Consider the following 13910-nt stretch of genomic DNA (forward strand, 5'->3'; position numbering starts at 1 on the left):
CCGTCGAACATCTTCAAAATATGCAATGAAGCGTCAGCTGCCTCGCGAGATTTTTATTGACTTTTCATCTAAGAAGACTCGGGACACCATTTTATACAATTCGACCAATGTGGACTTGGACTTTCTTGGCAACAAGGTTAAGATATTGAAGGATGTTCCATTTTTAGCTCGGAAAAGAAGATTCAAATACAAAAGGTTTGCAGCTCTTCTGAGAAAGCATGATATAAAATACAAATGGTTATTTCCGGAAGGCATCTGGTTTAGATATAAAGACCAAGCCTACAAGATAATATCGGAAGTACAGCTGAGGGATTTTGTGCTTAATCATCAAGAGTTGGAGCAAGAAGAAGATCCAGAATCTGAAGGGGGGAGTGGGGAGGAGGGAGTGAGCGCAGCTATTGTAGCTGTTCAAAGAGAACTGAGACCGAGACGCAGGGCGGGGAAGAAGACCTGATCCTGACTGTAGTTCGTATTTTATAAGATCTACCAATCTAATAGCATATTAGAAAGTTTAACTTTAAATAATTGTATTATGAAGTGAATTCAATACTTGTAGTTGTAGTTTGTGTTCTTATGTTGTTTTTTCCCTCTCCCCTTGTTTCCTTTTTCCTTTTTCTGTTTGTAGTTTTGATGTTAGTAATTAGAAAATAATTTTTTAAAAAAAAAGGAGATAAAGGGAAATTTGGAGGCTACAGCAGGCAGGCATAAGATGGAAAATGATACTGATGGAAGGCACGGGAAACATTAGGAAGGAAAGGAGCCAGCAGTCCCCTCTAGCTCAAAACACACCAACTGAGCCCACTCCTGACTGAGGCATCCAACCTCCCAGAAGACTAGACCCACTGTGGTTCACATCCTGCCCATTTTCCTGCAGGGGAAGAAGGAAGGAGGAGGCCCCTTTCCCCACCCAGATAAAGGCTATGCTGGGGATCTATAGGATTTGCACAGACAAAAGCCTTGTGGGACGGGGCCTGAAGGAAGAAGGGCGAGTTCCAATGAAAACATGCCGTGATCCACCACATTAGATGTCTCACTAAGTGAGGAGGTGCCGTAGGGCAGCGCCAATGCAGAGGCGCTTTCATGCAAAAGCACAGTTTAGGCCAACGGACTGAAATGGGCGAGCCAGGAATCAGTGGGCCTGGGGATTGTAGAGTACGGTTGCCAGCTCCAAGTTGGGAAATTCCTGGAGATCTGGGGGGGGTGAAACCTGGAGAAACCTGGAGAAAGTGGGGTTTGGGGAGGGAAAGGACCTTGGCATGGCATAATTCCATAGAGTCCACCCCCAAAAGTAGCCATTTTCTCCAGGTGAACTGATCTCTGTGACCTGGAGACCAGTTGTAATTCTGGGAGATCTCCAGCCACTACCTGGAGGCTGGCAACCCTATTGTAGAGTCCTGTCACCCTACGTTGCCATCTCCACGTGTCAGGCTGTAGCTGAAGTGAACTGGTAGCTGCTTCCAAGGAGTCTTGAATAAAGGCTTTGTCAGGTGTCACTTAAGAACTCTCCACATATTATGCTGGCATGCAGTCAGCCAACGAAATGGATAGGGCTGCCAGGCCCCCCAGTGGGGGTGGGGGATCCCCTCACTCTTTCCCTCCACCCCCCACTCCCCTCAATTCCAGGAAGTGATGTCATCATACCTCTCCAAGTGCATGTGCATATCCTGGCTCCATCCCTCCAACCGGAAGGGTGTAGGGTCCTGGGAACCCTACTAAATCCGCCCACCAAACTTGTCAAACAGAGAATTAGGCCGTCCCTGTAATAAACTATGATGCAAAAAGGAGGGAGGTGAATCCCACAGGGAACAAAAGAATCAATTTCATACCATTTATAATACAATGAGTCAATTTATAAGTGCAATTGAAAGTGCAAAGTGCTGACAATTCATAAATATTACCACAGTATAACAAATTCATAAGTATCCATTCACAAATGTCCATACAAGTCCATGCAAGGCAACATTTCATATATGAGCATTCTCCAAATAGTCCATAGCTTCCGGGTAAGCTAAGTTACCCGGAAGCTATGGACTATTTGGAGAATGCTCATATATGAAATGTTGCCTTGCATGGACTTCTATGGACATTTGTGAATGGATATTTATGAATTTGTTATACTGTGGTAATATTTATGAATTGTCAGCACTTTGCACTTTCAATTGCACTTATAAATTGACTCATTGTATTATAAATGGTATGAAATTGATTCTTTTGTTCCCTGTGGGATTCACCTCCCTCCTTTTTGCATCACACCAAACTTGTCAGGCTGTGGGTGACAGGATGTGGCAGACAGATCTCTGAACTGTTGCAACAAGACGTGCAAGCTCCTGGTTAAATGATTTTATTCAGAAATCCAATCTTTTCCATATATATGTCTATAGAATTACTCAGAAGCAAAAAAGCATCTAAGCAGGAATAGAAACTTGAAGAAAGTACATCCCTAAATACTTAATCATTTCCCCCCTCCCATAGGTTCGCACGGGAAATGGTCTGGAAATTTCTTCCAGGGTTTATACATCAGCCTAGACAGAACAAAAGGCATAAGATTAAACTGTAACATTTCAGACAGTGCAAGATCGCTTCTGAGACCTTCAAAGGAAGGAAATAAGACAGCTGTGTTCTCAGGATGCTTGTGAAACAAAAGGTTAGCGCATTTACAACATGACGTTAAGATACAGCATTAGCAATAGTTCACCATATAGAACAATGGCACGAATGTAGGGGTACAGGCATGACAAAACGAATTCTTTCCTAATCTTCTGCTGCCCTCACGTGGACATAATGAGTACTGCAGCATTTTGCCATCAACCTTTATTAAGCTGCATCCCGTTGGATGGAGTCTTTGACCCAACTGGACTCTTTCTCTTATTGTGATCTCCACATGCTGGGTGGGAGTTGAAATTGGCAGGGCGTACAGATTTTATTCCCAGTAGGCATCATTCATTACTTCCAGTTCCTCTTTTCCTGCATGTTGTGGGGAAATTTCCCGTATGCTCACAAACACTGAGTGACCTTCTCCAGTATATGCCATTCACGTGGGCAGAATATAATTCGTTGCTTTCGTCTCTCCCCAACTAAACAAGTAGGAAGTAAATGCCGAAACAATGTGGACGTTACACAGGTGAAGTACATTGTTACCAAAGTCATTGCTGGAGAATGCAGTCGCTCTTTGGGAGAGAAAGTGAGAATGCACCAATCTGAAGGGCTGCAAACTGGCTAGATTTGGATATGACAACTGTGGCAGTTACGTTCACATCCTGCGTGTCCAGAAAAAGTGAAATACATAAATGGAAGGGGGAAAGTCCTAAACTGCAATTCCAAAACAGATTTTTGTTCAGATGGGGAAACAGGCTGGTGGTCTGGGTGCACCCAAGGGCTCCCTCCTCCAGGGTTTCTGGAAACCTGCCATTCTTCCTTGCAGCTGGGTGCAGGGGAAAGACAGGCCACACAAGAATGCGGCTGATTCCTCCACAACTCACAGGCCGGCTGATCCTCAAGCCACGGCCGTTGGGCTCTGGCGGGAAGGAAGGTGGCACCTTAGCAGCAAAACACACACATTGGTCACTCAGCAGACGCTCCTGCCTTCTTTGTCACAGGAGTTACTCACTCCAGCTTGGACCTGCTGCAGCCTTCAGGCCAGCAATTACAGAGCCCCTGCAGAGCTCTCAAGCCTGCCGCTGGGCTTCTCTTTATGAATTTCATGCAAGCTCCCCACATCCACCCAGACTGAATTTGCTCACTTCATTCCCAGTCCTCTGCTGCCTCCTCGTGGACATATTGGGCATAACAGCAAGTAAAAGTCCAAGCAGATACAGGTATTCCTGCTATAGGGCCAAGCTACAAGTGACGAATGACACTTGCCTGACAAGTGAACAGACCCACGTGTATTCCTCCGTGTTCACTTGCCATTCACTTGCTCTCCACTTGATCAAGTGAGTCTGTTCACTTGCCAGGCAAGTGTCATTCGTCACTTGTAGCTTGGCCCATAGTTGAGAAGTTCATCCATCCATATTTGTTTTCTAGTAGAATGATAAAGTTCAGGATAACATTGTACCTTATGTGAATTTCGACAAGATATACATTCTGGGAAGAGTTTCTGTCAAATAGAATTATAAACTATTTTGACAGTTGGTATATCTTAGGGCCAAGCTACAAGCGACGAATGACACTTGAACAGCAAGTGTATTTCTCCCTGTTCACTTGCCCTCCACTCAATCCACTTGCTGTTCAAGTGTCATTTGTCACTTGTAGCTTGGCTCTTAGTGGTTAAGTAATTGAGCTGCAATGCACCATTTCATTGGTTCAAATCTCACTACTGCCCTGAGCTCAGCAGGTGGCCTTGGGGAAGCCACTCTTCTCAGCCCCTCAGCTGGATGGTGGGAATAATGATACTGAATTTGTCCCCTGCTCTGCATTGTCACTATGTCCAGAACAAGATGAAAAATGAACTATTATTATTTGTATTGTATTATTGGTATTATATTTGAGTGGATGGAATAATTGTCAGTACTGTGTTCTACTTTTTGTAGTCATGGATCACTTTTGAGGGCAGCCAAAGTAGATTCCATTTTCCCCTGGGGACTGGAGGCCTCTATCCCCTGACAGCACTGGTTCGTTCCGATTTTTCCCTTCCCGAGGGTTGTACCGATGCTGGTGGGTAGGAGGTCTCAACCTTGCAAAACGAATAGTCTTTCTCCAATATAATAAAACACTAAGGCACTTCCTTTCTGTAACAGGGTTTATACTGACAGACTGCTCCCCTGTAAAATAGATAGAATACCACAACTCGAGACAGCTGGCCCATACACAACCAACCAACACAACCAACAACACCATTGTGTCTGAATCAACTTTCTCCAGCCCTCACCGCTTCTAGGCTCAGGTTCAGTAAATTGAGAACAACCCACAACTCACTTTCAGTGGTTACACAGGATATAGTGAGGGCAGGGCCGGCGCACCCATTGAAGCAGGTTCAGCCCCCGCCTCGAGCGCTGAGGCACCAAAGGGGGCGCCGGAAGGGGCACTGGGGGTGGGGGCGAATGCCACAGAGCTGGCGGTGTCAGCGCTGGTGGCTGAGCGGGAGGGATGGGACGCCACTCGTGTGCCACCCCAGCCACCTGCCATGCCTGGTCCGCAGCTGCTGCAGCCTGCCAGCACTCCCGGCCCACCCCGCTGCTCTCGCCAACACACACCCCCAGCTGGGCTCAGCAGCCACAGACCAGGCACAACAGGCATCCAGTGCAGTATGCAGAACAGCGGAGCGGGAGGGCTGGGAGGACGCACGTGCACTTCCCTAGCCACCCGACTGGGAGCGCGGGCAGCCTCTGCTTGCTGTCCCAGCCACCCACCACACCAATGGGGCCAGCTTGCTGCATGATGATGTCACATGCAGTGATGTCATCGTGCACTCTGGGGCACACGCGTGTGCACACAACAGACCTGGCGCTGCCCCCAGCCTCAGGTGCCAGAAACCCTAGTACCACCCCTGAGTGAGGATGGGGATGGACCTACTTTATTAGGTGTGAATTGTCCCTCCTGAGCTCATGAGCTGAAAGAAAATGCAGACATAGCCAATTAAGAGGCTGCCAACAAAGCACAGCAAATATCAGCATGTTTAACTGGTGTCTTCCCAAACATCACACCTAAACAGGTTGCTGTGTTCCCTGGCATTGAACGTTCTGTATTTCAAACACTCGTTACTCTAAATAAGATGCATAATTGCCGTTTCTTGCCCTGGAGGACCTGGGGGGAAATCTGACAGCAACAGAGGCCCGAACTCATCGGGATGTGCTGGGCCCACCACCCATGACGCATGCACAAAGCTACCATTGGAAGTCCCAGGCCACTGTGGCATCTCTTCTTTGAGGGTTTCTTCTTTCTCCCACTGCCTTTAAACACTGGTGAAGATGGATTAGGAAAACACTTTGTACATTATTACATTATAAATTAAACATGATATGTTATACAATATAGATTATGCAATATACATTATTATTGTTCTGAGTTTCTTCACAGCGTGATTCTTAGTTTATATCTAATTCTGATGACACCCAAGTTTCCCGAAGGCCTACCTTCTCTTTTTTGGATTGTCTGGTGGAGCTCCAAATCTTTACCAGCAAATATCCTCACTGAACTCCCCAGGAACATATATAAGCAAGCCTAGCCTGCTACTGGGCATTCACCCAGATACCACCCAGATATCTTCTTCCTTTCTGTGGGACTCCTCGCTCTCGGGGAAAACCTGCCCAGGACTTCTGGCCAGAAGGTTACAGGTGAATAGTCTGCTCTTCTCCTCAAGTGCTCCTGAAGGCATCCCCTTCTGCTTTCTTCTATGTGCCGACCTTGTTCACAAGCTCCCTTCTCAGAAGTTCTCTTCCTCCTCCTTCTCCCCATTCTATGGACCAGTTCTCCGTCCTTGACCCATTTCTGGCCTGCCAGGAGAGGAAAGATTCCTTGTCAAGTTCCTTCCCCCTGTCTCTTCCGATTTCCTCCGCCTTCCCTTAATTTTAAGCAGCCCAGCCAAGCAGCAAAATACTCAAGTGATCCAGGTATTGTTTTGTAAGTGTTAAATATGCTTTTTTAATCATTACAAGATTAAATTATTTTTTTCTCTTTTCATATGGTAATCTTTGCATAAGCAGAGTTCTGCGGTGCATAGCAGGGCAAGTGGGGGGTAGGAATTCTGCTCTCACGACACTTACTCAGAAAGGGGGAAGTAGGCAGGTCAGATTAATTTTGACAGGTGAGATTGAATTCTTTCCAAATAGATAGTTCAGCTTTTAATTTTACAGGTTGTAATGCATTTGTTACAAGAACTGGAGACTCTGAAACCCATGTGAGGAAATCACATTCATTTTTCTCTGATTTCTTCTTTTTTGGAGAGCTACCTTTGAGACAGCTTTACATCTAATTATATTATTAGATCACCAAAAGACAGCAGATGGAATTTATTATTATAAGGTGGAATTCATCATTCTACAGAAAAATGATAGTTATGCAGGTTATGCATACAGATGGTCCCCTATCTTCATTCAGCTTAAAAATAGGTGGAATAACACAACCCGAGACAGCTGGCCCATACACACGCAACAGCACCTCCGCTGTGTCTGCATCAACTTTTTCCAGCCCCTTCCTGCTTCTAGGCTCAGGTTTAGTAAATTGAGAATAACCCACAACTCACTTGCGATGCTTGCAAAGGAGATAGTGGAGGGGGACAGATCTTGGACTTACTTTGTTAGATATAACGAAGTCCACTTCAGTATGTTGATTTCCCTCATTAGAAACTGGTGAAAACAGCCATCAATAAAAGCCAGCCATCTTTGTGCTTCGCCCAATACCCGTTTATTTGCCACAGAAGTGACTACCAGAGATGGTGGCGTGCCCAAGCAAGGATACTTCTTTCTGACTGGATATTTTCCCCTCCAGGGCCTTCATGTGACTTGACACCTTACCAACATGGTGTGCTTGCAATGCAAGGCAGATCTTTGGCAACTCACATCCTCCATTTTAATACTGAAAGAAAATGCAGACATGGCTGAATAAGAGCCTCCCAGCAAAACACAGCAGGCTTCTTTGTATTCTCTTGGTGCCTTCCTAAACATCTCTCACCTGAACAGATCGCTGTGTACCTCAGCATTGAGCGTTCTGTATTTCAAACACTCATGACTCTAAATAAGACACAATTTCTGTTTCGAGCTCTGGAAGACTGGCCGGGGGGGCGGGGGAGGTCTGAGAGCAACAGAGGCCAGAACCCACTGGAATTTGCAGTGCCCACCACCCAAGGCACATGCACAGAACTGCCATTGGAAGTCCCAGGCCACTGTGGCAGCTCTTCTTGGAGGGTTTCGTTTTTCTCTCACTTCCTTTTCAACACTTGTGAGGATGGATTAGGAAAACACGTTATTACATTATAAATTATATGTGATGTGTTATACATTACATGTTCTACGTTATACATTATGCAATATACATTATTATTGATGTATTGTCGAAGGCTTTCACGGCTGGAGAACGATGGTTGTTGTGGGTTTTCCGGGCTATAGTTCCTGACATTTCGCCAGCAGCTGTGGCTGGCATCTTCAGAGGTGTAGCAACAAAAGAAAGAGATCTCTCAGTGTCACAGTGTGGAAAAGATGTTGGCAGGTCATTTATATCTACTCAGGAGGGGTGGGGTTGAGCTGAGTCATCCTGTGAGAGTTTCCCAGGGTGTGGAATGCTAATGGCGGGAGGCTTCACTGTATCTTGAGGAGGTTAAAGCTTTCTATCCTTGAAAAAAAGTTGGAAATTCCTGTTCAAAGAGAACCCTACAGCCCCATTACACTCCAGCGTTAGGTGGATTCTGCATGTCTCGCCTGTTATGCAGTCCCTCCATTAGTTACTGATCAGTTGCCAGGTTCTATTCACCCTTCTGGTCATCACCTGCCGAGCCTTAGTGGCTTTGGACCCACAAACCCTCAGGGCCTGCCATGCCCCACCACGGCAGCTTCACTCATCTGAGTTAAGCCTTCGGAAGGGATCACTCTACAAATGGGTAGGATCGACTGCTCTCTCACGTGCATCCTCTCTGGTGGCTCCCACCTTGTGGAACAGCCTGCTTGAGAGAATCCCCCACACTCCTGTCATTTCACAGAAGGTGCAGGACAGAAGTGCTCAACAGGATGTTTTTATCAATGGATTACGAGTGCTCTAGACTGGAATAGACCAGGAGGTTGTTTCTATATGGGAATAGGATCTTAGTATATTGCAATGTTAATTGTGTGCTTCACTTTGCGTTTCTTGCCTTGTCTTCTACCTTTCTAACTTCCAGCACTTCCTGCATTCTGGTCTCGTGTGTCTTGAGCAGATTTCATTGCTTTAGGTCGTGCCCTCTTTGTAGTGTTTTCCAGTTCTATAATCCTTGTCCCACGATGTTGATTGGAGGGTTTTGCTCTTGGTTAGAGCTGATTTTTATAATTTGTAATCTGCCTTGAGACTCAGTGAGAAACAGGAACTATAAATGAAGTAGATAAAATAAATAAAAATAAAAGAATTAAGTGTCATCAGCATGCCAGAAACATTCTGAAGTGTGTTTTGCTTTTTAAACCATCAGCCTGGCTCTTGTGTTTGTGGGACTTGCAGCTGCCTACAGACGCCGCTCGGTCACCCCTTTCATAGAGGAGGAGCAGACAAAGCCAGACCCAGTGGGTCCAGCCAACCACTTGAAACACCTGAAGCTGCTGGGTTGGCCTGGCTGCCCCTCCGCCTAGTCAGGGCATACCTCGCAGTCTCGTGAAGCAAAGGATGCCATATTGTGTCATATGATCGCTACCAATGTTTTAAATTGTTTTAAGTGTTTTAAGAGCCCTGTGGCACTGAGTGGTAAGCAGCAGTATTGCAACCCAAGCTCTGCTCACACCTTGAATTCGATCCTGGCCGAAGCTGGGTTCAGGTAGCCCTCCCCCTGTTTTTCTTTGGGTCCCCCCACCACCACCACCACCATGCTTTGGCAGTGGTCTGTAGGGTTGCCAGCTCAAGGTTAGGGAATACCTGGAGATTTTAGGAGTGGAGCCTGGAGACAGCAGGGTTTGGGGAAGGGCTGGGGCTCAGCAGGTTATAATGCCATAGAGTCAATCCTCCAAAGCAGCCGTTTTCTATAGGGAAACAGATATCTGTCAACTGGAGGTCACTTGTAATTCTGAGAGATCTCCAGCTACCACCTGGATGTTGGCAACTCTAGACCTGAAAAAACATGGGTGGGATTTAAAATGGGAGAGCAACGATCGTAAACAATACTGTACATAAGGGAGGGGGAACCTCCCTTACACACTTTGTTGTGCAGTTAAGAAGCAGATCTACTGCAGAAGAGCCCCCCTTCCATGCAATCTTTACAGCACTGGATCCTTACAGTTTCCACCTATGGTTTCAGAAGTAACGTACTTCAATAGCCTTTTCACACCTTACCCAATGTGTGGGAGCAATTATTCAGAAGTCTTCAAAAAGTGCAACTTTCACATCCTCAAATATAGCCCTACCATGACGAACTTCGCTAGGTTTAGCCTGCTCAATACGGTCCTCTGCTGCCCTCCTGTGGCCATTTTCTAGGTATCTGTGTCGTGCTTTGTTCTTTTTTAGATGAAGGTGGAGAGTGCCCTCGGGTCATAGGTGACTTATGGGGTTTTCATAGCGAGAGACTAACAGAGGTGGTTTGCCATTGCCTGCCTCTGCAGGACTCCCATCTAATTACTAACCAAGGCTGACCCTGCTTAGCTTCTCTCACCCTGGCTATCTTTTTTTAGATACAACAGTGAAATAGCATATTTAGGTCTGGAGAAACTTTACACAGAGGCAACTGTAAGCACAAATTACAGTCTGGTGAGAATGAATGCCATGGAGGAGAGCACAGTTGTGACTGCTGGACCTATCCCTCTCCCTGTGTATGTTTGCTGTAATTTATAAACACGCGTGTACATGTGCAAACAGATGGTTTTGTTCATCCAGTCATATCTAGACGAATGCTTTGAACAAGGGTGCGAATCTTTTGGGGTCCAAACATAATTCTCTGCTGCCCCCCTTTAGCCATTTCCTAGAATGGGCTAGTCTTTGCAAATGCCATGGTTGTATATTATGCGGCATGGACATAGGTAGAAAGAGAGAAAAGGAGTTTCAGGTTGTCCACAGCTGAGATGACTGGACCTTGGAAAGTAAAAAGACAGCATCGCTCCTTTCAAATATGGCTGCAGCCCCACACGTCCTGTCTTCACCCTTTAGTAAGAGGGGATTAGAGCCAGAAGACATGCCCTTTGCAAGCTCGTGTATCTCTTATCTTATAAGGCTTCATCGTCGCCATTGATACATGCACAAACTTTGTGGCACTATACACTACAGAGCTGCCCTTCCTTAGACGGTAATACATAGAATTTTAAAAGTCCTGCTCTGATCATCTCAGTCTACAAATGAGACACCATCGTTTTTCTCATTGGTGGGGTCCGTGAAACGGCTCATAGAAGAAAGCGGAGAAAGCCAGGATTTTATCATGTCTACCATTCAATGGCAGTGTGTTTTCCCCATGCCCTCCCCACACACAGACACCAAAGAAAAGGTGAAAGCAAAAGGCGTATTGATTTAGCAGTGAATGTAGTAGTTTCAAATGTTTGCAGGTTGGAACGGAAACCAATATTGGTTTCCCCCCACAAATTTCACTACAATTTCTAATCCAAGCACCAAATTTAATTCTTTCCTAATCTTCTGCTGCCCTCATGTGGACATGTTGAGTACTGCAGGACTTTGCTGTCGACGCATATTAAGCCGCATCCCCTTGGACTGGATTCTTTTATTTTCTTTATTTATGTCTCACTGAGACTCAAGGCGGATTACACAGTGTGAGATTAGTAATTCACTTTCAAGGACTTTTCCATAAACAATGCCATAGGGAAAATAAACACAATTTTACAAAGACTTAGCATTAGTAAGAATCCATATGAAGAACAAGTAGCTCATAGGAGCACATATTTAAAACAAAAGCGGATTCTTTGTGCTATTGTGATCTCCACATACTGAATGGTAACCGGATTTGCAAGACAGCTCCTTCCAACAACCCCAAACAAAATATTTTTTAAAATATTTTTTAAAACGTTGATTATCATTTCTCTTAGGAAGATGTAATGGGTAGTGCAGGTGTTTTAGGTCTGGAGTTTGGTTTTGTTAATATTTTTGTGATGGGACCTAAAGGTCAGCCTCGTCTTCCTAGCTGACCCCCCCCCCACCCCCAGGTTTTAATCACTGTATGCGTTATTCATTCATTCCAGTTCCTCCTTTCCCGCATGCTGTGGGGAGATTTCCTGTATGCTCACAAACAGTGAGTAACGTTTTCCGATGTGCACCATTTACATCGGCAGACCATAATCCACTTCTTTCTTCTCTTCCCAATGAAACCAGTAGGAACTAAACGCAGAAAACAATGAGGACGTTACACAGGCGAAGTACATTGTTGCTGAAGTCTTTGCTGGTGAATGCTGTCACCCTTTGGGAGAGAAGGTGCAAATGCACCGATCTGAAGGGCTGCAAACAGGCCACATTTGGATATGACAGCAGATGCGGTTACCTTCACATCCTGCGTATCCAGAAAAAGTGACATACATAAATGGAAGGGGGAAAGACCTACAGTGCAATTCCAAACCAGACTTTGATTCTGTTGGGGGAAACTGACTGGCGGTCTGGGGTGCACACGAGGGCTCCGTCCTCCAGGGTTTCTGGGGACCTGCCATCCTTCCTTGTAGCTGGGTGCAGGGGAAAGACAGGCCACAAAAGAATGCGGCTGATTTCTCTACAGTTCACTCAGGCCAGCTGACCCTCCGGCTATGTCCCTCAGGCTCTGGTGGGAAGGAAGGCAGCACCTTAGCAGCAAAACACACAGGTTGATCTTTCAGCAAATGCTCAAGGCTTCTTTGTCACAGGTATGACTCAATGTGCAAAACAACAAAGGGAACCCCCTGGGTACACGGACAACTCGAAAACACAACAACAAGGGTCACGAAAAATCAAGCAATCACTGATAATATAAATTATTATATTATATCAAAAGTGCAGAAGAAGTGCAGAAGTGCAGAAGTGCAGAAACTGAATTGGGATTTATAAACATGCACTTCTGAGAATTCACTGCCGCCAGTTCCAAGGTCTCAGAAGTGCATGTTTATAAATTGAAGAAGCAGCTAACATATGTTGCAGAGTCCATAGAATCTAGCCCAGGATGAAGAAAAACCGAAACGGGAATTGGGAATAGCAAGCTGAAGCCCGTCAGCTAGGCGTCTTTGGACACGTCCTACTTCCATCTTTGGACATATGAACAGTTTCCACGCATAGGTGGAACGTTTCCATCCGTTTGCACTCTCCCACCACCAGAAAAATTTATCATATATAGGAATATATTTACTGTTTATCCGATAACCTTCTTCCTGTATATATATGCACTTTAAATTGTGTTGGATATGTATTTGCACTTCTGCACTTTTGATATAATATAATAATTTATATTATCAGTGATTGCTTGATTTTTCGTGACCCTGGTTGTTGTGTTTTCGAGTTCACAGGTATGATTCAGTCACTCACCCCAGCGCCTGCCACAGCCTACAGGTCATAAACACACAAAAATACCATGTACAAAAATAATGCTCATCTATGAAATGTGTTTGAATGCATTCTGTATGCAATAAAAGATGAATACTATTGTCAAGGGGAAATGCAGATATGAAGAAATACAATGTCTAATAATTGTCATAAACTTCCATCACGCAGAGCAATATGTTCCAATCACATACTCAAGATCATCAATCAAACAGAGCAATTACAATGTGTTCCAATCACTGCATAAAAATAGAATAAATATATCCAAAAGTAATATAAACATACAAAAAAACACAACGGTCCAATTCAAGTATAAACAGTGAATGATTCTGCCAGCACATTAGGCTACACCAACAATCACTTAGGCAGTGCAACTAATCACTATAAATAAAGACAACCCATCCAGTTTAAATTGCTGTCAATGAATGGCTTAACATTCCAGTAAAACCTGTTTTCAGAAGTCATCCAAACGGAACATTCACAGGCTAATCATATTACTCGGTCATTCGTTTTTTGCTAATCTGTTACTATTACTGTTTCGTGCATATTTATTCCATCTATTTTTATGTAGTGATTGGAACACATTGTCTCTTTTTGGTTGATGAACCCTAGTATGTGATTGGGACATATTGCTCTGTATCATGTATTTATATTTGCATTTTTCCTTGAACAAAAGTATTCATCTTTTATTGCATATAGAATTTATTCAAATACATTTCATACTTTAGCATTATTTTTGTGCACACAACAATTTTCTGTGTTTAACTTATGTACTCCGTGGGCCCTGAGGTGGGGAGGGTTCACAGCCTATA

The sequence above is a fragment of the Eublepharis macularius genome, chromosome 12, assembly GCF_028583425.1.
Source record: "Eublepharis macularius isolate TG4126 chromosome 12, MPM_Emac_v1.0, whole genome shotgun sequence".
NCBI lineage: Eukaryota > Metazoa > Chordata > Lepidosauria > Squamata > Eublepharidae > Eublepharis > Eublepharis macularius.